The sequence below is a fragment of the Balaenoptera physalus genome (assembly GCF_965194825.1).
Source record: "Balaenoptera physalus genome assembly, chromosome: 1".
Classification (NCBI taxonomy): Eukaryota; Metazoa; Chordata; class Mammalia; order Artiodactyla; family Balaenopteridae; genus Balaenoptera; species Balaenoptera physalus.
Genome location: NC_138882.1, coordinates 22,261,703 through 22,286,912, shown reverse-complemented (window position 1 = coordinate 22,286,912; position 25,210 = coordinate 22,261,703). Strand labels below are relative to the sequence as shown.

Sequence of the window (25,210 nt, the reverse complement as noted above, 5' to 3'; positions counted from 1 at the left end):
TTCTTTGTCTCTTGTTACAGTCTTTGTTTTAATCAATATTTTTAACTGAAGCTTAGTTGATTTACAATGTTGTGTTAATTTTGCTGTACAGCAAAGTGATTCAGTTATATATATATACATTCTTTTGCTGTACAACAAAATTAACATGACATAGTAAATATATATATTTTTTCTTATATATACATATATTCTTTTTTTATATCTTTTCAATTATGGTTTATCATAAGATATTGAATATAGTTCTCTGTGTTATTCAGTAGAACCTTGTTGTTTATCCAACAGTCTTTGTTTTAAAGTCTATTTTGTCTGATATAAATATTGCTACCCTGGCTTTCTTTTGATTTCCATTTGCATGGAGTATCTTTTTCCACCCCCTCACTTTCAGTCCGTGTATATCTTTAGATCTGAAATCTCTTGTAGGCAGCGTATATATGGGTCTTGTTTTTATATCCATTCAGCCCCTCTATGTCTTTTTATTGGAACATTTTTAAAATGTTATTTACATTAAAAAATCACATCAGCTATCTAGGAATAAGCCTAACAAAAGATGTGCAAGATCCCTATACTAAAAATCTGCAAAATATTGTGGAAAGAAATTAAAGATCTAAATAAATAGAGATGTATACCATGTCTGTGAATTGAAAGACTCAATATTTTAAAGATGCTAATGCTCCCTAACTAGATCTATGGAGCCAATGCAATCACAATCAAAATCCCAGCAAGCTTTTTTAAGAACATGGAGAAACTGATTTAAAAATTTATATACAAGCTCAAAGGATCTAGATTAATCAGGAATGTCAGGACTTCCCTGATGGTCCAGTGGTTAAGACTCCATGCTTCCAATGCAAGGGGGCGTGGGTTCGATCCCTGGTCAGAGAACAAAGATCCCACGTGCCGTGCGGTGCAGCCAAAAAAAAAGAGTGTTCAGGAGAAGAAGAACAAAGTTGGTAAGCACATTTCAAAGTGCAGTAATTAATTTCAAAGCTGCAGTAATTAAAAGAGTGTGGTGAAAGGATAGACATAGACCAATGGAACAGGATGCAGAGTTCAAATATATATATACATATATATATACATATATATATATATATATATATATATATATATATATATATATATGGTCACTTGGTTTATGACTGCTATTCAATAGGGAAAAAGAAGGGTCTTTTCTTCTTTTTTTAAAATAAATTTATTTATCTATTTTTGACTGCGTTGGGTCTTTGTTGCTGTGCATGGGCTTTCTCTAACTGCGGCGAGCGGGGCTACTCTTCATTGTGGTGTGCGGGCTTCTCATTGTGGTGGCTTCTCTTGTTGTGGAGCACGGGCTCTAGGCACGTGGGCTTCAGTAGTTGTGGCACACAGGCTCTAGAGCGCAGGCTCAGTAGTTGTGGTGCATGGGCTTAGTTGCTCCACGTCATATGGGATCTTCCTGGGCTAGGGATCGAACCCATGTCCCCTGCATTGACAGGCAGATTCTTAAACACTGTGTCACCAGGGAAGTCCCAAGAAGGGTCTTTTCAATACATAGTGCCAGAACAATTAGATTTTTACAAGAAAAAAAACATGAATCTCGACCTCCACCTCACACTATATATAAAAATTAATTCAAGATTAATTATAGACCTAATGTCAAAAAATGATAAAACTGCTAGAATAAAATATGAAAGAATATTTCCATGACCTTGAAGTAAGCAAAGATTTCTTAAATTAGATGCAAAAAATTAACCACAAAAGAAAGTTTGATAAAATGGAATTCATTGAAATTAAGAGCTTCTGCTCATCAAAAGACACCATCAGAGCATGAAAAGACAAACCACAGACCGGAAGAAGATTACAAGAATACATATTTTTTAAATGCCTACCACCTAGATTAGCATTTCCCAAACAGTGTTTTAAGGCACACTAATGTTGCATGGGATGTTAATAAGTATATCGTATAAAAGGGAGTCCATGTTCAAATATGTGAAAACTTGTGTTAAGCAAAAATAACCCCAAAAGAAGTACTTATTGCAAGACTTCTCAGAGCTTTTTTACATTAAAGTTTTGGGGAAATGTATCTTATCTTTAGTGTGTGTGTAACACAGTTGTTCTGCAAAACAGTTTCAGAGTTGCTGACTTGGGACAATGCAATTAAGGGTATAACTCGATTCCAGGAAATCAAGGGAGTCATGATTTTGATAGTGTGTCAGTTGGGTCATTCTGAGACGCAGACTCAAAGATGGAGTTAGAAGTGCAAGAGATTTATTGGGGGTGATGCATGTGAAAGATAAAGGGAGGAAGGAGCAGGAGTAAGCCTTCCCATTGTGAGGGCTGTGATAGGCAGAGGAGAGGGGGAGGAAAAAGGATGGGGTAGGAAAAGCCCCTGACTGTTGTGCAGCTCCAAGAAAGTCTTGGCTGGCCCAAAGGGGAGCTCTGGTGAAAAAGTGCCTTTAGTAGAGTCCCAAGTTGGACAGAAAGAGTCATTTCCTGGGGCCCCTGCCTTGCTCTGTCATTGGCTGGGGGCTGCCTGGGAAGAGTGTGGCATTAGCTCAAACATTGCAGCTGGAGGCTCGCAGCTGACTGCACACCTCAGAGCTGATTGGCAAGTCCTTTTTTAGAGGGAGATCCAAGTGGCATATTTCCATGGTTCTCACAGGAAGCTTACAAGGTCTTTAGGAAAGATGAAATTTCCTACTACTAAATTCTAAGAAGAAAGTGACATGAGCCTTTTAGAAGGGACAGTGAAAATATAACAGATACAGGAGGAGACATTGGAGCAAGGCATTATTTGGTGGTTTCCTATAGAAGTTGTTTTCAGCTTTCAAGTCCATCTTGCCAAGAACCATATTAAATTGAGTGAAGGATTGCCTTGCTATCAGCTAGGGTATATCCTGTAAATTCAGTCCTTGACATCAATTTGGAAAATCCTTCCCACAGATCCTTTAGCACTTTCAAGCACTCCTGCAAATACAAAGCCTTACAAAGAGGACTTAAAGGACAGGGTTACTGGCCACATAGGGTCCGGGGCCAACAGTGGCTTCCTGACATCACAGCTGGGGGTTAATAAGTCCATGGGAGCCTCACGGGTTCTCCAGCCCCTCCAGATTCTCCACTATATATTCACACATGACCACTCACTGTTTCCAGCTTCTGAAAGAAAACATCTGGAGTCCAACCTTCCCACCCATGGGTTCCATCTTCTATCTAATGAAATCTTTCTCTTTCTCCAGGAATATTGTCTCCTTTCCACCTTCTCTTATGTCCCAAAACCATTGTTCCTCAGAATAACAGCTATATTATATGTGGACTGAGTCCTGGGTACATGAGATTATGATGCCTAATGTAACTGATAAAAAAGAATCCTATTAAAAATGCATTAAATAAAAAGAATGATACAAAAATAGGGAAACAAATGAATACTTGACAAATAAATAGAGCATTTGGAATGGTAACTCGGTATGCTGAATGGAACTTAATTACAGAGGTAAGGGTGTGAAATTTTTAGGAAAATGTATTCGTTTACATGTGGAAGTAATGAACCATGAATCAAAGAACATCTGATTTCTGTTTCAACACCAGATTTCCTAATATATCCCCCAAATAATATGGTTTGCTTATTAGATTTCAAGAATTAATCCCTCAAGAGGCAGGGGATATGGGGATATATGTGTACTTATAGTTGATTCACTTTGTTGTACAGCAGAAACTAACACAACATTGTAAAGTAATTATGCTCCAATAAAGATATTAAAAAAAAAAGAATTAATCCAAGTTGGGCTTCCAAATGCACATTTTGGAAAAACTGAATAATAAGGAAAACGCAATAAACTGCAAGAGTTCCTTTGCTGGCAGCAGGAAAACATATCCACAGCTGAAAGGCTCCAAGTAAAGTCCCCAAGGGTTCCACCACCCACAAACACTCTTCAGTGTTCTCATGTGGATGTCTTTCCCTTGGGGTCCACCCATACACACATCCAAGCACTCTGGGACCACCCCCCTCTCCCAGGGGACTTCCTCTTCTATGTGGAAATGTTCCCAGGCGATACGATTTCTTGTCTGTGGACAGGTGGTCATCTTTTGCATGTGCAGGACACCAGCTGACCATCCAAGATGATGCCACCGCCCCTGAAGTGTTAGTCTGGAGTCCAGAGGAGTCGTTTCCTCTTGGGGTAGGGAGGGGGCTGATCAGGTACGACTGGGAAGGGGCATGAGGAAGCCTTTTGGGAGCTGGCAGTGTTGGATGTCTTGATCTGGGTAGTGATTATATCTGTACAATGTCACTGGGCTGTACATTTAAGGTTCATGCACTCAAGGTATGTGACTATCTCAAAAAAAAAAAAAAGTCAGAAAAGAAAAAAGAAAGAGAATGGGAGGAGACGAATGGGAGATGGCAAGGAAAGACTCTCTTGTGAAAAGTTTTGCTATAACAGGAAGCAAAGAAATGGGTCAGTGGCTGGAGGCAGGTGTAGACAGGGTTACAGGAAAGTTGCTTAAAATGGAAGATATTATGGCATGTTGCTATGCAGTTGTAAGGATCTAGGAGGGAGGGGATGCTAATGATGAAGAATAGAATGCACTCAGTTGCTGAGCAGGGAATCTAGTACAGATAAGCTCCACTCCCAGGGTCTGGCCTAGGAAGCCCACCAAAGCCCCGTCCCTGCCTGGAACTTCCCCACCCCACCAGGTCATCACTGTAGACTCTGCCCCCCATTCCTGCAGCTCTGGGAGAATGCCATGCTGTCTTCCCTGCTTTTCCTAGGGTTGAAGGTCAGGAGCCTGACATAGTATCTGCTCTTATCAGCCCCTCCCTCACCCTAGGATAGAGGCCAAAGGTGAATGTCTCCTGAAAGGCCCACCAGGGAAGCAGATTCCATCACCCAGGCCCTCTGAGGTTATTTGGCATAAAAACAGCAGAAAACTGGTATTAAATCCTTGTTTGAAGTATGACCTTGGGCAACTCACTTCCCTCTCAGTTTCCCTCTCTGTAAGATCAGCGGGTTTCCAAGGTCCTTTCAGTTCTCACATTCTGACTTGGTGAGGCTAGGAAAAGATGTTTGGGTGCCATAGAGGAGACAGCCTGAGTCAGGCAGCTCGTGCTACTTTCCTTGCGTCTCTGGGTCTCTTTTCTGTGTGGGGCTTGCCACACAAGGAAGGCCAGCCCGTGCTTCTCAAGGCCTCCTCAGGGCTTCCCAGGTGCAGAATCAGAGCCCACCATCTACCAAGCGTAATAACTAGTTGACAGATTAAAAGCAGGGGACTCCCGAGTGTTTGTGAACAAGGCAGGACACTGGCTGAATGCTGACTAAGGTGTCGGGGCCTAAGCTGTGGAGAGAGCAGACACGGGGCAGAGTGGAGGCCCAGAGAAGGCCGGCCTGCGCTCAGGTGAACACACTGAGAGCCAGTGTGCCCAGGCCTGCCAGGTGGGGAAGAAAAGTGCAGAGGAGCTAAATGGGGACGTTACTGGGTGTTGGGCTTAGAGACTGTTTTGTTTGGGATCTAGTCATAAATTAATCCTACACGTCAGTGTTCCCAAAAAGAGAACCCAGGATGAATATTTCAATTTTAGGCGATGGAATAAACCTCCTCTTGGTTTCCAAGGCCCAGCCGAGCTCTCTTCCCTCTCAGGCTCCACCTCACCCACCCACCCTCCGTCTCTCTCTCTCTCTCTCTCTCTCTCTCTCTCTCTCTCCCCCCCCCCCCCCACCGCCCCCGCTGCGATGCCCAGAGTGTGAAGACAGGACCCATTCTTCTGGGAGAGAGAGGAGTTGGAGCAAGAAGATAAGCAGTGCTGGTGGCTGAGAAAGGCAGATAAACCTCTGTGTGATTTGGCTGGACTTGCTCAGCCCTGGTCCCTGCCCAGACCCTCAAAAATAGGACTGCCAGACTCGTGGAAGGAAAAGGACAAACAGTAGAAATGCATGTAAACAGATTTAAGGCAAACCTGAGGGAGAAGAGATGGGCTGTGCCGGGCTGTGGGGAGAGCCCTCCCCCGCCTGCCCCTCCTCCCTCGAGGCCCAGAGGGCACCAAGCACAGGAGCCAGCCAAGCAGTGGGAGCTAGAGGCTGAAGTGGAGGAGTTTTACGAGAGACCTGGGTCCCCAACCAGGGCCTCCGTCCTGTCCCCGGTGGAAACCCTCTGCAGGGGGCATCAGCCCCTGCCCACGTCACAGCCACTTTCTCTTTTGCCAAATGAGGCCTAGTGTCCCTGCCACCTTAGACAAGAGGGCTTCCTGCCCTGACACCTGTGCTGTAGAAGACCCTCCCCTGGGCTTCCTCAGGCTGCAGCCCTCCCCGCGGGGCAGAGTCAATATGACCAGCGGGATGGCCCTGCCCAGAGCCCATGCCCTGCCTTTGGAATTTAGATCCTGTTTGGTGAACCCAGGACCCCCTACATTACCAACCCACACGGTCCAGAGCTGCTTCTAAGACCTGCACAGGACTCTTCCCCTGGCTTACCTCTCCCAAGAGATGGCTAAAAGGCAGTTATTTGTGGGAGATGGAAACAAGGTAAGAGCCTGGGCTGGAGCGGGGAGGCACATGTGTGCCAGCAAGGCCTCCACAACCTCAAAAGAAAGAGGTTGGGAAGGGAAGGGGGTGGGTTTGGCCAGCTCTCTGAGCACCACTCCCTTCTGGCACAGACACCAAAGAATTCAAAATCCGAAATTCTGGCCATCCAGTTGTTACGAAGGTATGTTTGTCAAGGTTGGAGACGAGAACACATTATAGTTTATGGTTTGTTGGCTTCTTATAACTTGAAGATATTTAGACCTATGGTATGTGGGCCTCAGTGATGGGACTCTTGCCCTGGGTCTCACAAATGTAAGCGTAAATCTGCCTAAAAATGAGTAAAAGAAGGTTCGTCCCTAGAGTCAGTTACACCCCTTTGTGTGTTGCCTCCTCCTGCTCGTTCGAGGTGTCAGATTAAGACAAAGGAGATTATTCAGGTACATGTCTGTGTGCCCAGAGAGATGTGAATCTGATCGTGTCGTGGTGTGCGCACAAACCTCCAGTGCCCCGCGATTCCAGAAGAAATTCTTTGGAGTGGCATTCAGGCCCCTCTGTGTCTGCTTTGCCTGCTCAGACTCACCTGTCAGCTTGCCCCACATACACCCTAACTCTCCCAACCCCCACCTCCAACATCCTATGCCCTCCTCCCTCCACCATCCCTGCTTCTCTGCCAGGCCACTTTTTCTTTGTCCTTCCTGACTCAGCTGAAATGTCACCTCCTCCAGAATGCCTTCCTGGGTTGGGTGCCCTCTGGGTCCTACAGCACGTCTCGCCCAGTCCCCCAGCAGTTTCTCAGTCTTTCTCTCTCCCAAGACAGGGGCACGTGGAGAAGCCGTGTCGTTATTCCTGCCTACCGGGGCTGAGCGCACAGAGCAGGCATCCAACGCCCACTTGTAAGTGCAAGAACACGTACCTGAACAGAGGTCTGGGGAGTAGACGCACAGAGGGGCTGGCAGTTGAGGGAGTTCAGCGCCAGATTCAATCTGCGACAAAGCGAGAGGAGAGCTTTATCTTCCTAGGTGTGATGTCCGCATCTTTCAAACGGCCATTGCAATGTGAAAGCGTCTAACGTCACAGAGTAGGGCTGCTGCTGTGCTCCCCACCCTGACAAGCACTTGGCCATCTCCCTTTCACCCCAAACTCGACACCTGAGACTGTGTGGTAAAAACCAGAAGACATCAAACCAACACATCGAAAGCTCCACAGAATGGTCCCAAACGACAAGGATCTGTGTGTGGAAAGAATAGACTCTGACACACCACCCCGACCCCCCACCATGGGCAACATCCTTCATCCCACAGCATTCAAGAATCAGGAGTCCCCAGGGAACAAAGGTCGCTCCAATGCACGGGAAGCTGCCTCACCAAGAGGTAGGGCTCTGGCATGTTCTTGGGGGTCCATCTGAGGGAACTTATCATCAGAAGCACCAAAAAGATCTCCATTGATTGATGTGAGCCGGCTAACCTGGAAGGCACCCTCAAGCCTCCAAGCCGAGGAGCATAGCAAGACCTCAGGGTATTTTGAGTGCGTAGGGCTGGTCCCTGCTTGCTTCTCCCAACATGTGCAACCAAATCACAGTCACTCTGAGGATACTCACTTCCTTGTGGCTTCCAAACAGACTCTAGTGTGGGGAGTGGCATGATCTGTTAGGCTGAACTTGAGACAGTGCCATCATATGGTCAGAGAGTAACTGCAGTCACCAGAGGGCATGTCCCAAACTGGCTGCCATGTGGCCAGTCCCAGAATCCCCTCTTCCACAGGGGAAAGACCCCAAATATTCAAGCCCAGTTGTGGAAATGTATGAAACAGGTGGGAATGCAGAAAAATGGGAGAAAGCAATGCCAAAGAATTCCAGGAAGAGCCAGGAGTCACAGGACTCCTCTGATGATTGACTGGCTCATGGGCTCCCAATGGCCTTGACAAGCCTATCTTAGACTGCACAAGGTCAAGGACACTCCAACCCAACTTGCCTTCCACTCTTCTTCACTCATGGTCACACTTGCATTGTGGTCTGACCACTCACCCAGCCTTCTCAGTCCCCTCCTTGTTTTCTCTCATAGACATTTCCCCAATAAAATATATACATGGTTAATCCCATCTTGCCATCTGCTTCTCAGAGGACCGAGACTAACACTCTGACCTTGGGTGAGTCACTAAGCATCTCAAGACCCATATCTCTCGTTTGTTTTGTTAAAAGAGGGTATACTTGTGACTCTCATACTGACGTAAAATGAACAAAAAGAACACATGCCAGACATTTTATTTAATTCACTAACTGTTGAGGGAACCAATATGATGTTACTGGTTCAATATACATAGGCAGATAAAGGATGCTGAAATGAATTTACAAATAGATCCAAAACAAGTCAATAATCAGTTGCATCCTACTGTACACAACTAATTTGCTTTTCTGTGGACAAAAAAAAAAAAAAAAAAATCATTTGCATATTAGCAGTTTTCTACAATTTACAGAGCTGTACAAGGTGCATTAGACAGGCCACTCAGTAATCATTTGTTTACCCATTTCAGTCTTTCATATTTTTTCCCGACAGGAAAGAACAGGATTGGATGAGATGATCACTGGAGTTCTCTGTAGCCCATGTGACTGTGCCCCAAAGGCTCACTTGTCGTATCTGAAATCTGGTCCTTTTGCACTCTGCGTGAGCCTTCCACCCTGGGGAGAATCAACCAGTAGCCTTTCTCTGAGCATGGCCATCTGATTAGGAATTGGCACTCTGTGGGTTCTGGGTTAAATGTTAATTGGTAATTAAAGATAAACTATATGGAGAGTAGTCATCCTTTAAAATTGAAAGGAACCTTACAGGTTGTAAAGCACTGATCAGTGTTCTATGTTCCAAACAATAGAAATGGCCTCCACTTAAGTAGAGGAGGGCCAGTAGCTCACAGAATCATGGAAAGCCTGGAACACGTGTCTGCCCAGGAAATGGGAGGGAGGGGGAGATCCAGCCCAAGTGTAGTACAGCAGCCAGTAGGACCATAGTAGTCATCCCTGCATGCTTGCTTTAACACTGCTGGCACCAGCTACTGAGCCATTAGACTCCCTGCAGCCGCCATTAAAAAGAAGTCTCTAACTGATCCAGAATCTTTATTTACTTCTTCAAAATTCAGAAACAGCACCAGGAGCATATGATTGGTTGTGCTTAAGAGACATCTCCACGGTCAGCCTTTTCCTAGTTTCTGGTGGTTTACCAGCAATCTTTGGCATTCCTTGGCTTATAGATGCATCACCCCAATCCTCTGTCTTCCCATGCTTCTCCTTGTATCTCCCTCTTCACATGACCGTCTTCTTATTAGGACACCAGTCATGTTGGCTTAGGGCTCACCCTACTCCAGTATGACTTCATCTCAACATAACTAATTATTACAATATATCTGTAATGACTCTGTTTCTAAATAAGGTCATATTCTGCGGGATTGGAGTTAGGACTTCAGCATTTCTTCTCTGAGGGGACAAAATTCATCCCGTAATACCACCAACAAGATTTTCCTGTTATGTGTTTTTCAATCTTTTCCACCCATGTCCCATTTTGGCAAACATTAAAAGCTCGTCCCTTCCTGTATTTATTTATTTGAGAAACTTTAAGCTATTCAGTGACAACCTCAATAGCAAGTTGAAGTCTTATCCTAGATCCCTTTTGCAAACTACAAACATCCCCACCTCCTTCATGTACACACACTCTTCTCCTGGTTAGAAACAAACTCTTAATTATAAAACCAAAGCCCAGTAAACAAGTGGCAGAACCAGGACCTGACCCATAACTTCTGACTCTTATTAACCACTGTCTTTTCACTACATCACACAGCCTATGGCAAAACCACTGCCAACCAAAATCTCTTAGAGACAGAAAGTGAGAAAGAGCTGCAAGACTGACTCATGGATGGGCTTAGTTCTTCCTCAAGCAGAAGTGCCTCCTGCTTGTCAGTTCCCTGCATCAGTGGGAAGACAGCCCTAGGGAGGCAGTGAAGGCCTCAGGGACTTAGGAGAGGCAATTAGCATGCACTGATGCACTAGCAGTGGCTTTCTCCACAGACTGTCAAACCCACTTGAACATCAAAGGCTGAACAGGAATAACCAGGCCCACAGCCAAAGTAGCTGAAAGGAATTTATCTCCCACAGCCCCTGGGCCCCATCCCCCCACCCCAACAGGCAACAACTTCCAGCTGAGGCAGGAGGCATCTCAGTTATCCTGGTACTGAAGGGTAAGTTTGGATGCAGTTGACCTTGCAGCCTGGGACCTTCCCCACATCAAGGAATCTTCTCCTTCCAGCCCCCACTTAATAGCCTCTAAAGTGCAACTGCCTCTAGAGTTGGAGTAGGCTTCCAAATCACTTTCTCTTAGGAGCACAAAGTGGACAAGGTTGCAGTTAGGAGACCAGGTGTTTAGTCTTTCATCTGCTGCCAAGCAAGCTGGCCCTGAACTAGTCCCTTCATCTTTGACATGCATCTTCTCATCTGTTAAAGGCCTTTCCTATGACATCTTTAGAGACCATATCTATTAAATACTTTGAAAAGTAGAAAATGAAAATAATGTTTTACTGTCGCTACCATTACCGCATTTAGCACAAGAATAAAAAAGGACATGAGTTAGACTGAGGGTCTCCCCCAGAGAATTTCACTACAGTGTATCTCAATGTAAACTTATCTTTATTTATCTTGCTTGTGATTCATTATTTCCTGAATCTAAGTATTCATATCTTTCATCAATTTGGGAACATTCTCAGAAAAAAAAATCTCTTTGAATATTGCCTCTCTCCCAATCTCTATTGTCTCTTTCAAGAACTTCAATTATACAATGTTAGATCATCTCATAATCTCCTCCATGTCATTAATTTCTTTTTCATATTTTCCATCTCCTTTCTTCTTTGCACCAAGTTTTTTTTTTTAATAAATTTATTTATTTTATTTATTTTTATTTTTGGCTGTGTTGGGTCTTCGTTGTTGTGCACGGGCTTTCTCTGGTTGCAGCGAGAGAAGGCTACTCTTCATTGCAGTGCATGGGCTTCTCATTGAAGTGGCTTCTCTTATTGCAGAGCATGGTCTCCAGGCATGCAGGCTTCAGTAGTTGTGGCACATGGGCTCAGTAGTTGTGGCACACAGGCTCTAGAGCACAGGCTCAGTAGTTGTGGCGCATGGGCTTAGTTGCTCTGTGGCATGTGGGATCCTCCCGGGCCAGGGCTCGAACCCGTGTCCCCTGCATTGGCAGGTGGATTCTTAACCAATGCACCACCAGGGAAGCCCTTTGCACCAAGTTTTGAGTAATTTATTCAGATATATCTTCCAGGTAACTAATTGTTTCTTCTATTTATAAATAATTAATTTTTTTGGTTGTGTTTTTAAATTCCCCTATCTTATTTTTATTTCTAGAAGTATTTTTTTCTCAATTGACCTGATATTTTTTTCAATATAGTAACTTTGTTCTTTTCTTATATTTTCAATTTTACTTTTAAGTTCCTATAATAATTTTAAGCATATATATTTTATAGCCTACAGTTGATAATTCTAATATCTGATTTTCTTGGGGATTTGATTCTTCTGTTTGCTGTTTTTGCTAGCTTATTTTTGTACTTTGAAATTTTTGAGCTCATATTTTTAGGCTTTCTCCAGTGGACTGTTGGCCTGAGGTTGAAAGCCTCATCCTTCAGAAGGGATATGTGTTTGTTTCTATCAGGCATCCCGAGAGCATTACCGACCACTAATCATTTTTAGTTTTAGTTCTTAGAGATTACCAGGCCACATCTTCCTGTTTCTCTCATTTCTTAATGAGTGAAGTCTTTGTTTATTTCACTTTTTAACTTTAACTATGTGTGTTTTTGTACATGTTCATTGATTTGATTCTTACAGCATCAAATAACTGGAAATAACCTAACTATCCACTGTAGGAGACCAGTTAAGTAAATTGTGGTATAGCAATTTGGTGGAGTGTTATTCAGTCGCTGACAAAGTGAGATGGATCTATATATGCTGAAGTAGAACACTCTAAAAAGGTATGTGAAAAAAAAAAAAGATGCAGAAGAGCCTTACAGTTTGCTGACATTTACATTTCAAAATTATATCATATTACAATGCTATATATTATATTATATAAATATTCCATATGTGTGTATGTATATATACTGTTTTTTTAAAAAATATTTATTTATTTATTTATTTAATTTATGGCTGTGTTGGGTCCTAGTTTCTGTGCGAGGGCTTTCTCTAGTTGTGGCGAGCAGGGGCCACTCCTCATCGCGGGGCGCGGGCCTCTCACCATCGCGGCCTCTCTTGTTGCGGAGCACAGGCTCCAGACGCGCAGGCTCAGTAATTGTGGCTCACGGGCCCAGTTGCTCCGCGGCACGTGGGATCCTCCCAGACCAGGGCTCGAACCCACGTCCCCTGCATTGGCAGGCAGACTCTACCACTGCGCTACCAGGGAAGCCCTATATACTGTTTATGCATGAAAAATTTCTAGAAGAATGCTTTTGTTACTGGTAGTTAACTGGGTAATGAGACTGAATAAGTGTGGGACATTTGAACTGACTTTTTTTTTAAATGAGAATATATTTTTTTTAATCTAGGAATTTTTGTTCATTTGTTCTTGTTTATTTGTTTGTTTAAAGATGAAAGGATGAGAGGAGAAATGTCAAAAGAGAAAACAGACCCATTTCACAGCTATATCATGTGGTTGCTTCAGTCCCACATTCAAAGCCAGCAATGAAGTATAGGAACTGGTACCAAAGGAACAATCGTAACACATCTCAACAGAACACCTGTTACCTGTACCCTCACCCCAGCCCTGCCCCACCTCAGCATCTTTACCAATAGTTTTATTGCTTCTCTAATCATTCTCCACACAAGATGCTGAGAACAGGAATAGGAACAGGTATGCTGCCTCTCAGGGGGGAGGGGAAGCTGAGTCCAGGGCAAGCCCTAAATCCTTAGGGAGCCAACCAGGCACATACACTGTGCTTCTCTGCAGCTCCACCTAGACAAATATCTCACTTGGTGCTTTAAGAACTTCTTGGAGCAGGAGTTCTTGTGTCAGTCATCTCATGTCCCACGTCTTTGAGGGCAGAGCAAGTCCTATTTCCAGTGTAGCCTTAAGCACCCTTCCACTCAAAGCTGGACATCAGAGAGATCTCAACATACTCTAAATTCTTGCGTAGATGCCAGGCATAATGCCTGCCTTCAGGACAAAATTAACCCCCTGACCTTCTCAAGCTTGATCAGATGCCAGTAAAGACTCATGTCAAAACCAGCAGTAATAAACCACAGCCTCTGGGCACGTGGCAGGAAGCAGAGAGATGAACCCTCTACACGCCATCCTCCTCCTCAGGCTTCACCACAGGCCATGTGTTCCCTCCTCCAGGCGAAGACAAAAGAGTGTGAGGGGGACACAAACCTCAGCCCTCACCCTGCTTCATTAAAAATAACCTCTTAGGAAAACAGCTGAGGAAATTAAAAATCTCTTGTTATTTCCATTAGGAGATATTACTGTCCAGGTTTTAGTGGCATTTGGACCTTCTCAAGGTAAAAGCTCAGGAGTCACCTTTGATGTCTTTGTGTCTTACCTCCCACAACCAATCCATTTGCAATCTCATCAGCTCTGTGTTCAAAGGATTTCCCAAGTGTGTGTGCTTCTCCCCATCTCACTGCCACCACCTGAGTCGAAGTCATCAATGTCTCTCTCTCCCCCCTACAATCAAGTCTCCTACCAATAGCCAAAGTAAGCTTTCAAACAGGTAAGTCAAGGTACATCAGAGCAGGTCACACTCAGGGTATCAGCCCTCCTAAGAGCTTCCCAACGACGCTTAGAGTCACATCCCCACTGGGCACATGGCCCCCATGATCCACCCTTGCTGCCTCGCTCCAGCCTTGTCCCCCTCCCAGCCCAGCCCTTCCTGTGACTCCCCAGCAACACGCTGGACGCTTTCTGTTCCTTGGGCGTGATAAATGTGTCCCAGAGCCTGGGGTACTCTTTCCAGCCTCTTGCCATGGCTGGGTCCTTGTCCTGGTTCCTCAGCTCAGGTCACCTTCTCAAGAAAGGCCCTCCTTGGTCACTCTTTCTGCTCTCCTGTTGCCCCTACACACCCATTGCCTGGTTTTCTCTTCCTCGAAGCACTTAGCAGTGTCTGCAATTAATGCATTATTTTACTTACCTGTGTGTCCAGGTGCCCACAGAGGTAAGCTCCCTGACAGCAGGAACCTGCCCTTGTCTGCTTGTTCACCTCTGTGTCCTGGAAAGCTGGCTAGTGCCTGGTCACACCGTAAGAATTTATTCAATGAATGGATTATCTTTCCAGAAGGGGAGATGGCATGGATGGAGCCATCCACGTTCTCTTGCTGCTGGGTCAGAATTGGTGGCTGCACTGGGATGGGATGGCTTCTCGTACAAAGCTGACCAGCTAAGGCAGGAGAGTAATCAGGAGATGCGGCCTCATTACCCTCCATCCAGGCCACTTTTACCAGTGATAGGTCTTATCTATGTCAGACACATACATACCCTCAGAGTGGGGCAAAGAGAGCATGGAAAATCACACACTGGCTCTGGAGGCTTCTGCCTGACATGACACAAGTCACCTCTACTGACAGTTCATTGGCCAAAGTAAGTCATGTGATCTGAGCTTCACGGGACCAAAAGGACTAATCCTCTTTTTATTTTTTGGTACTTCACTGTGTTCCCTATTTACTATGCTTATAGTCAGAAAACAAAGCTCTATTGGATAAAGAATTGTGGGAACTCCTCCCCCACAAAGACCACACTTCATCCTTTCCTTTAGTTTTCAAACAGAAGAGCCATGGTGAGGAAATGCCAGATCTGGGATTTAGGAAGTCCTCCCTGCTGACTGGAAGGAATGGGTGGGTGTGGGCGGGACTGGAGACTGGGGGACCAGTTAGGACCCGACACAGCTGTCCAGGTGGGAAGGAAGGAAAAGGTCTCCAGGGATCTGTTTCGGTCAGTTGGGTGAATGGATATTACCCTTCCCTGAGATGGGGACACGGGGAGTAACCGCCATGGGCCCGCTGAGGGGTCCCATCAGGACAGGTGCGTAAAGACAGGGCGAAGACCCCACCCAACCCCAGAGACCATGACACACCCCACCTGCGCTGTCATGTGGAGCCAAAGGAGCCACTGGCTGGGTCGCCCAAGACACAGCCAGCAGGGCCAGGATTGGGTTGAGGTGAGCGAGGTACACACTTTAAGGAGGTGCTCACTCCTAGGTCTCAGGGTCATGGGAGTGCGGGGTTGGCCCTGAGCGTGACGCCTCCTTACATTTTGCACCCTTGCACCTCACTCGCCTCACCCTAATCTCGATCCTGACAACCAGAGCACGATGGGCCTGAGACACTCTTCCCAGGGCCCTGTGAGCATCATTTTTTACCTGCCAGTGTCAGACTCAGCCTCCACAGGACCCCCTGTCTGGTGGGATGGTAGGACACTGAGCCGGCCTCCCCGGTCCCCACCACTGCCATCACCAGTGCCCTATTTCATCCACCTCTGACATCTTGCGGATTCCCGTGTCCACCTGCCTGGTCCTTACTAAGCAACCTGGACATTACAGGTCTCTACCGGATGCCACACACCCCTCTGGGCCCCATGGACCCGGCCTTGCTGCTGCGCCGGGGCCCCTGCCAACGACTGCAGCCCCGTGGGGGCTGCCAGCCATACAGAGGACGCCTGTGAGCCTCACAGGAAACGCTGGGGGCGGGGGGCCGCCGACACAGAGCTGGGCCCTGGGGCCAGTCCCGTCACGTGGCAGAGGCATTGACACAGGCGGGCTGCCATCCTTTCCTGAACCTGGAAATAGGTCTGCCTGGTTACAGGAATCCCACAGACACAGCAACGCAGAGGGAGGCGGGACCAGAGGCTCAGAAGCCTCCCAATTGTGTCTGAAAGCAGAAACACCCAGCCGGAAAAGCCACAGGGCAAAACCTGTAATCACGCCTTAAAAAGCTGCAGAGACTATGTTTCCAGGAGAAGGAGGAGCAAAGGGAACTTCCGGAGGATTCGAGGGTAGAGGCCAGGAACACCCTGATCCAGCCCCGCAGGGCCCTCTTCCAGGGCCCACCGGAGGCTGTCCCAGCTCGGACGAGGGGTGAAAGCAGCGGGGCCGACATCTCCAGTCCGGACGCTCAGCCCTCCTTCACTGGCCCTGCTCTGTCCCTGGAACTGCTTCCCTGGCAGGAGGAGGGAAGCAAGCACAGCTCCTGGGCCCTCCTCGCTGGGAGGCACTAACTCCCTGGTGCACCTGGAGCGTACACCCCAGAGGCCGCCCGCTGGACGCCCCGCCTCCATCGTCTCCCTGAGAAGGCCCCGCGGGGGGCGGAGGAGGCACTGTCTTTCCAGCCCCCCCCCACGCCCCGCCTGCCGTGGGATCTCAGTCCCCAGCCCTCCCTGCCTGCGGAGAGACTGGGACCGGGCTGGACACGGGGAGCCATCTCACCCTCCTCTCTCAGCCTCTCTTTCCTCCTGCCCTCCGCGCCCCCACCTCTCCTTCCCTGCTCTCCTTGGCTCCTTCCCTGTCTGTCCCTGGGGTTCACCTCCCCACAGGACTCCAGGGGAGTAGGGGTCCAGGGCCAGGTGGCCAGGTAAAAGGCAGGACTCCCAGTCAAATCTGAATATCAAATAAAAAACCAATTTTTTTTTTTTTTTGGTACAGATATGGCCCAGATTGTATTTGCTAAGCCGAGGGCTGGCGAGGCTGCCCGTGGGGAGCCGCAGGGCCCCCAGCCCCTCTGCCCTTCTCAGCCAGGTACCTGGTGACGGAGGCTGGATCATGGCCCTTCCCAGGCAGCTCGTTCTCACGGTACTCTTTCCAGAGACGAGTGAGCGTGGGAAACGGCAGTAAGATGGGGAGAGGAAGAGGGTGGGAGCGGGTACAGGAGCACCTAATGGCTGCAGTACGGGAGAGACTGGGTGGGAACAAGACGGGCCATGAGGACAAATCCAGGTGCGAAACCCAGTTCTGGCTCTCATTGCTTCTGTCTTTAGGGAAGTCGTTTTCCCTCTCAGAGCCCCAGTGTCCTCATCTGGAGATGGAAGTTCTAGTGCCTAGTTGAATAATTAGAAGCAATGGATATAAAGTGCCAGGTACACAGAGGCACTGGAAAACAGTAGCTACGGTCATGCTGGCCGTTGTCTGGCTAGTGTCGCCTTGTGATGAACGAGGTGTCTAAGACCCAGCACTGTCCCTTCTCTCGAGAACTTGATGGGCAGCTGAGGCACCAAGCAAGTACCGTTCTATAAAGGCCCTTGCTGGGCTAGCAGGCCTGGAGCCTGGCCCTGGGGATGGAGGGTGACCAGGCCTTGCTCCGGAGCTGGACAGGGGTGGGGAAGCGACCCAGAGCCATGGTGATTGCCCGGGAGACCCTGGCAGGTGTGGGCGTGGCGCTTTCAGGCCATCCATGTGGCAGGCGCCGCCCCCAACACCCTCACACCCCATCTCCCCTGACCCGAGTGTCGGTCTGGTCACCAGAGGATCCCAGACACGCAGTTGCTCCTAGAAGGCCTGGGAAGCCAGCCCTGGGCTCACAGATAGCGGCTACTTGGGCCACAGCCGACCCGAGTGTGTCTCCCAGGCCAGAGGCCTCGGGGAAGGCAATTCCACAGCCTAGGAGCTTAGGGAGAATAAGAGGAAACATTTGTGCTGGCGAACACCTCTCAATGGGGTGTCCTTTCGGGATCCTGGCTCCGCTTGTGGGGAGGGCTGGCCCTGGAGGTGAAGGGTCAAGCCAGCCTGCCCGCCCCCCATGCCTGAGACTCCCAAGGGGTGGCAGAGATGAGGTGCCAGTTGCCCTTGCATATGTTTCTCCCGGGACCAGATGTGGAATTTGCAACGGTGCTGAGAAGGGGCTGCGCGCCTGCCCTGGTGGGTCCACGTTGCTTTCGCTCATGTTTCTGTTGAACACGACCTCCCTCGCCACCAGCACTGCCTGCGGCTCTTCTTGGCAGCGCTGCTGTCATTTCCCGACAGAGCAGCCAGTTTGAACATAGACAAACATCTTCACCTCCAAATGCTTAGTTATTATGTTCTTTCGAAATGGGGAGGAAAACCTTCCCAGCCGTCTGAAGTTCCTTGGAGGAAGATAGGACAGACCAGCAATTAGTGCCATGAACTGGGATCCCGGAAAGTCTGTGAGGGACCTGGGTGTGTGCAGCCCAGGACTCCACCTGGGAGAGCTGGGCCCCGGCTAAGAAGCAGAGGACAGACGGACGCGGTGGACGACGTGGCTCGGGTCTACGAGGCACCGGAACGTGCTTGTCCCTGGGCACCCCTTGTTCCCTGGCCACCAGCGCAGGCGGCTTGCTCTCCCCGCACTACCCCCCGGGAAGGAAGGGCTACTGGGATGTGAGGTTTAAAAACACAACTTTCCTCCCATCCCCAAGGAGGAAGAAAAATCCAAGGAAGTTACAGGAAAGAAAGTGATCAGACTCTGCTGGCCACTTGGATTTTTCCAACAACTGTCCGCGACGGGCCTGGTCCGGGCCCTAGAGTCAGCGGTGGATTCGCTGTGTCCGGAGCACAAGGGGCTCTGCAAGGAAGCACAAAGAGAGGCCGCGCTCTGGAGCAGGCACATCAGTGACGTGAGGCCCCAGTGCCCACATCACCGACTAAGGACACACCAGACGCCCCGGATGCTGAGTCCGCAGGAGGAGGCTGATGAGTCTGAGGGGATCCTGAGCCCGTCTCTGCGGCTCATTGCCAAGGAGTCAGAACATCCTGGGTGTGGAAGGGAAACTTCCTGATCCGCTCTGCCAGACAAGTGAGCCCGTGGCTCCCAGCCCACAATTCCCACCCCCCGCCCCATTTAGTCCAGACCAGGTCTCGAGACATTTCCCACTGGGCAGTTTCACTCTGGTGCCCATTTCCCATCCACAGCAGCCCGGAATAAGTGGGTCCCGTTCCCCAACCCGGCCCCGAGCCTCCCAGATCCCAAACCCACGACTGTGCTTGTGCTGCCCCAACTCTCTCTGTGCCCATGACCCTGGCCAGGAGACCCAGTGCGCCCTGACCTCCCTCCTGACCACTCCCAGCCGTGGGACTCACTGCATTGCCTTGGGGGCTTTAAACTTTCTGTGAATTGTGCCCTAAAATCTGTCCCTTAGGGCTTCCCTGGTGGCACAGTGGTTAAGAATCTGCCTGCCAATGCAGGGGACACGGGTTCGAGCCCTGGTCTGGGAAGATCCCACATGCCGCGGAGCAACTAAGCCCGTGTGCCACAACTACTGAGCCCGAGTGCCACAACTACTGAAGCCCACGGCCTAGAGCCCGTGCTCCGCAACAAGAGAAGCCACCCAATGAGAAGCCCGCGCACCACAACGAAGAGTAGCCCTCGCTCGCCGCCAACTAGAGAAAAGCCCCTGCACAGCAACAAAGACCCAACGCAGCCAAAAATAAATATAAATAAATAAATTAAAAAAAAGAAATCTGTCCCTTGCTTCTGTTCTCTAGTTGATTCTGGTGATGCTTGTGTTCCGCTCGTGAGTTGTGAAGGGCTGGAGTGTTCCGATCTCTCTCCACCCTCTCGACGCTGAATCAATGGGACTGTTCAAACGAAAGAGTGAGAAAGTATACGAGTGAGTCAGTGAGCTTGCATGTCGTTTCCTCCAGAAGGATTTCCCTCTAGACCAGTGGTTCTCGCCTTGGCTGCATATTAGAATCACCCTGGGGTCTTTCAAACACCCTGATGCCAGGGCTGCATCCTGACCAATTCGATCAGAATCTATGGGGAGGGAACCGGCCATGTGTGTGTTTCCAACCTCCCGGGCAGGAAGAAGAACCCACCTACCAGGCCCGTACTTCTCAAACGTTACAGGGTGTGTGAGAATCCCATGTGGATCTTGTTAAAAGGAAGGTTCTGAATCAGTAACGAGGAAACGGGGCCTGAGATTCCATACTTCAAACAGGCGCCAAAGGGGTACCGCTCCTGCCCGGTCCACAGGCACACTTAAGGCACTAGATTGTACTTGGAATTTGGGGGAACGGCCCTGAGTACAGCCGCAGCTGGGCCCTCTCACACTCTGATTGCTGGTTTCCTTCTCACCAGACTGCGGGCAAGGTCACAGCCTTGCTCACCACTGAGCCCCCCACCCATAGCACAAGGTAGAGTTCAATCGCCGCGTGCATGCATGCAAGTAATGAACTGAACAGAATGGATTTCAAAGTGCCCAAATCCATAGTCCTGCAGGTGCTCCCACCCCAAACAGACCCAGGGGCCTCCTGCTTGTTGGCAGCACCCAACATCCTCTCCGTGGGCGGCCCAGAGCCCACCTGGCTGCCTGAACCGCTGGCCGTGCGGGGCCAGAGCTTCGAGGCTACTAGACTCAGAAAGGCACATCCTGCAGCTGAAACCCACACCAGCTGCGGCCGCCTGGCGCTCCCTAAGGAAGGGTGGGCCCAGCGCAGCTGAGAGAGCGAGGAGAGGAGCCGGAAGGAGGGAAGGGCAGGGCTGAGGGCTGGCCCCGGGGGAGATAAGCCTCTAATGATGGCAGCATCTGATCTGCCTCTCCTTCCTGCTAATCCTAAATCACAACAGTGTGAAATCTGAGCAAGTGTGAACGCCTTGGGCTCCAGCTGTTTTTCATGTCAAGCCCCAATCCCAGCCTGTCCAGCAAGAAGCCCCGGCTCTGAGGACGCAGCAGTGAGATGCTGCAGGGCTGTGGCCCAATCCCTGCAGAAGCAGAGGAGGGACGCCCCAGGCTGGGTACACCGTGGGGACCCCATCCTGGTCTCTGTTGCCCGGCAGCCACTGAGGCTCTGGTTGGGCCCCCTGTTGCGGTCCCTCTCTCTCCACAGGGAGCCCGAGGACCTGGCAGGAGCAGTACCGCTTTGGCGCCTGTTGGAAGCGTAGAATCTCAGGCCCCGTTTCCTCCTTACTGACTCAGAATCTTCTTTTTAACAAGATCCCCAGGGTATGCACACACACCCCGGAACATTTGAGGAGTACGGGCCTCATTCGTGGGTTCTCCATCCTGCCCCTGCCTGGGGAGCTTGGAAACACACACGTGCCTCCTCCTGCCCCTGGGGGCCCCCAGTTCTGCCTTCCTACCCTTGTGAGTTTCCCGGGGCCTCTGGGATGCAAACCACGCAGCGGGGGATGGACAGGGGCAGCTGCCTCCCCGGGAAGCTGGGACCCTGGGGAGACTGCCGGCCAGGCCAGGCAACAGGCCAGGGAATCCCCTGGGGGCAGCTCAGCTGCTGGGGCTGGATTAGGGAGAGGCAACGACCAAGGCAGCTTCCAGGCGATCCTCAAGCACACAGATGGGCTGGTCCCTGAACCCAGCCCAAGCAGCCCTCCGGGAGGAAGTGCCTGGGGAAGCACCTGCTGGCCCTGGGTCAGAACCCGGTGCTGGGAGAGCTGGAGACTGATGACCTGGGGTGGAATTCAGTCCTTGAACGGGGCTGGGAGAGTAAGGGAGCAACGGGCCAGGACAGGGCGCTTCCTGCCGCCCATAAGGAGAGGCCAGGCAGGGCCGTCTGCCGCCCCCCCCCCCCCCGCTCTGCGGCTCTCCCTGCCCTGTCAGGGCCTAGCTGGTGTGCTGACAGGTAAATGTAGGTAAGCGCTCTGTGCTTTTAGAGCTGAAAGGGTGTAGGAAGCTTCTGGCAACAGGCCCCTTTCGGTGTTGTTGCCGCCTTCACAGCCCTCCTTCCTCTGCCGTGCTCCCCCATGCGGCCCGGGGAGAGGCCAAGGCCACCTCCTGGTGACTCTGCTCCCCGCCATGGGGCTGATTGAACAGGAGGGCCCACCTACCCCGGGGGCCGGGCTGGCCCACCCAGCTGTCAGGTGTGCAGCTTGCCGCTGGGACTCCGGGAGCCCGGGGCGCAGAGCGTCTGGGGCTGTGGCCTCAGGGCAGAAGACCCATTCGGAGCGGCCCCGATCAGCCTGTACGAAGGGCAGAGGAAGCGGATTCACACCAAGCAAGAGGAGATGGAGAGAGGCCGACCCAAAGACAGGCGATCGTGTCACCCCAGAGACAGAGATGGAGCCTGGCTGGGGGTAGTTGTCTGGGTACCAGCCCCCCGGGGAGCCTCCCCTAGGGTTCCGTGAGGCACCCCGATTCCTCTCACAAAAATCTTCCCACTGGATTGGAAAGAGATGGAAATTCTGGTCCGTGCAGGCGCATCATTCTTGTAAGATCCCCAGGCCGCGCAGCTTGACAGCCCTGGGCCTAGCGGCCAGGCCGGCTCCGGGGATGCCCAGCCTTCCTCGCCTGGAGGGCGACCTCTCACCTCTCTCCAAGGGGGTCCTGGGAGCCGAGAGGAGTGCCAGGATCACAGGCGGCCCTGACTTTGGTCCTAGCTCCAGGGGGGCGTCTGGATCCCATGAGGTCTGCCGGCTGCCCTCCTTCCTCAGGAATCCGAGGCTTCCTCTGGCCCCCTGACCTGAGGTGAGGCCGCCCGCCGCCTCCCAGCCCGGCTCCTTCCCCACATCAGGCAACAATTGTGCTCTGGCCCTGGGATAGCCCAATATCCAGTTTCCAGGAAGGTGGACTGCATTATTTGAACCTGAAACACACCAGGGGTAATAAGATCGCTCTGAGAAAGCTGAGAAGCCTATAATTTATTGAGAAGAGCTTGGCAGACAGAAACCACCAGCCTCCACAGTGACCCTGGGGAGGGGGCAGCGCTGGGATTAAAGGGTCATCTCCTCACTGCAAAGTGATTCTCTCTCAGTCGGGAAGCAGGGACCTGGGGGCCCCAGAGCAGGGGACGGATGGTTGCCAGACTTCACGACGGGACCCAGACTCACCCCATAAACTGCTGAGATGCGGTGGCCGTTTCTGAGGTCCTGGGGCCCCAGTCAGTTGCTACTGGTTTCTGAGAATGCTTGTCATTCCTGACTTCACCCAGATACCCTCGTCAAATGCCCGGGGCCTCCCCAAGGCCTTTGGGATATTTCAGATGCCCTTGATCTACCATGATGGGGGCATGCTCTCCAGCCTCCTGGAGAAAGCCCAGGACTTTTCCCAGCCCAAACCCTCAGTTTACCGGCTAAGCCCTTTCTTATGAAAACCCCAAAAGTTCAGAATTCAAACATGTTGAGGGGCAAGTAGAGACAGTGTTTACAATGGGCCGAAAGGGGATGCTGAGTGGTGGGTCTGTGATCTAACGAGAAGCACGAGGTGAGATGCTGGATTTGCTGGGGTGCCTCTTCACTGAAAGGGACCAGAGGAGAGCGAGGGATTGAGGGATGCAGGGAGGAACCTGCCACGGTTGGATTCCACCATGTGCCACTGAGCCCTTCAGACGTCTTGGACCGTAAGTGTTACAACCCTCCTCTTCAGATGAGGAAACCGAGATTCAGAGAATTAGTGTCCACGCTCACAAGTCCGTCTGACTCCACCGGCCCAGGCTGAGTGGGCACAGTCTGGCCTCGGCACCCCGGTCCTCCACCATCAAGCCTGCATCACAGCCCTTTAGCACTCATTGGCCTGTTCAGTTAGATTTGCAGAGAAGAATGGAAATTAAGTGGTGGAGGGAAAAAAGAAAGAAGATAGTGACGGAGAAGGCCGGGGCCTGGGAGGAACGAAGGAGGGGAAGGGGCATGTGGATGGTGACCGAGTCAGCTGGACGGCTCGTCACCAACCCCTCAGGGCCTCTCTCCCGACCTGCGGAAACCCGGTGTCTGAGCGTCCACTGTGACTCCACTGTTCACCGAGCTGCTTGGGTGATGCTCATGTTTATGAAAGTTTGAGAACCGCTGAGGCCTGGGTTGGACTGTCCACTGCGGCAGCCGCTAGCCATGTGCAGCCATTTAAGAGGCAATAAATTAAAATTCAAAATTCAGTTCCTCAGTCACCCAAGCCACATGTTAGGCGCTCAATAGGCACCTGAGGCTGGTGGCTATCGGGCCTCACTGTCCATTTCCAGCTCTGCCCTGTTGCCCAGACACAGTAGAGGTTCGTGCCCCCTCCTCGGGGGTCCTCCCTGCGTCCTCAGAGGGTCCCCACTGCAGATTTGGCTGGGGTCTGTGTGTGTCTAACAGGGACCAGCAATGTGGGCCAGCTCCCAGCTGGTGTCCCCAGCTCCACCCAGGCTCCAACCCAGACCTGCAGTTCCTGGTCACCAGGTGGCCACTATGTCCCCTTAGGCTCTGTCCTCCAGGGTCTCTGCAGAAGAGGGACCAGTGTGGCGAGACCAAGTGCCTTGGGACAGGTGGCCCCCATTCATGTTCCTGCCCTCACAGCCAAGACGTTGCTTCTGAATGACAGGGGAACAAGCCTGTGGGTGTCCTAGAGGATGCCCACCTGGGACCAAGGTCACACACAGCCTGGGGAGGCAAGCAGCGCTGTTCCCACTCACAGCCCAGACCCAGGCAGGCGAAGGGATGGGCTTCAATTGCCAGTGGTGAGGGGGGTGGAGCCGGATTTGCATCCCCACGGCCAGGGCTCCCAGGCCCTTGGTCTCCCTCTGCGCTGTCCCTCCAAGCCTGGCCTGGGAGCGTCCTGGCCTTGGGTTCACAGGACAAAGCCCGTGTCCCGGCCCTTCCTCTTGTGGGTCTGGAAAAGATGCCGAGCAGGGCCCATCTCGCTGATCAATGTCAGGATATCCCTTCTTTCCAGTTAAAAAGAAATAGCGCGCTCAGGAATTTCCAGGGCTGGGGCGGCCTCCTGTTTACTCCTCTCAACCTGCTCCGGCCCCTAGATCAGGAGGAGCAGCCCATTCTCTCCCTGCACCCTGCGTGTTTCCTGCCCAACTCCAGGCAGCCGCTTCCCAGTGGGCTT

General features: G+C 50.5%; 1 long non-coding RNA gene across 2 annotated transcripts in view; it reads right to left on the bottom strand.

Annotated features, from left to right (window-relative positions):
- LOC309646664 overlaps positions 1 to 24,883 on the bottom strand; it is a 38,745-nt gene extending 13,862 nt beyond the window's left edge. The window contains exons 1-3 of one of the 2 annotated variants that reach the window (XR_014255500.1): positions 22,716 to 24,883; positions 22,237 to 22,368; positions 19,907 to 20,030 (exon numbers count right to left, since the gene is read on the bottom strand). This is a non-coding gene — a long non-coding RNA (uncharacterized lncRNA). Of the gene's footprint in view, positions 1 to 7,398; positions 7,469 to 19,906; positions 20,031 to 22,236; positions 22,369 to 22,715 lie in introns of those variants that run through there. The other variant, XR_014255499.1, reaches the window with a different exon arrangement.
- Between the last annotated feature and the right edge of the window lie 327 nt (positions 24,884 to 25,210).